Genomic DNA, 366 nt, shown 5'->3' on the forward strand with positions numbered 1-366 from the left:
CCGTATCAATCCGCCGACCATGCGGACTTATAAACATATGTTCAACGTGCAGCCAAAGAGCGTATGCTATTTTTCTTCATTTATTACTTTACTGGCTTCGCACTGGGCTTTCAGAGGTGAGTCGCTCACCCTGACGGGAGGAAATCACGTTCCACGTGACCTTCCGACGCCACTCGCTCAAACGTCGCCCACCTACGCATTGCTGATGAAGGCCCAGTAAGGCCGAAACAGCTGTCCAATGCTGGTGTGGCGACGTTTGGGACTTATAAACATATGTTCAACGTGCAGCCAAAGAGCGTATGCTATTTTTCTTCATTTATTACTTTACTGGCTTCGCACTGGGCTTTCAGAGGTGAGTCGCTCACC

The sequence above is a fragment of the Ornithodoros turicata genome, unplaced genomic scaffold (assembly GCF_037126465.1).
Source record: "Ornithodoros turicata isolate Travis unplaced genomic scaffold, ASM3712646v1 Chromosome110, whole genome shotgun sequence".
NCBI classification, from domain to species: domain Eukaryota; kingdom Metazoa; phylum Arthropoda; class Arachnida; order Ixodida; family Argasidae; genus Ornithodoros; species Ornithodoros turicata.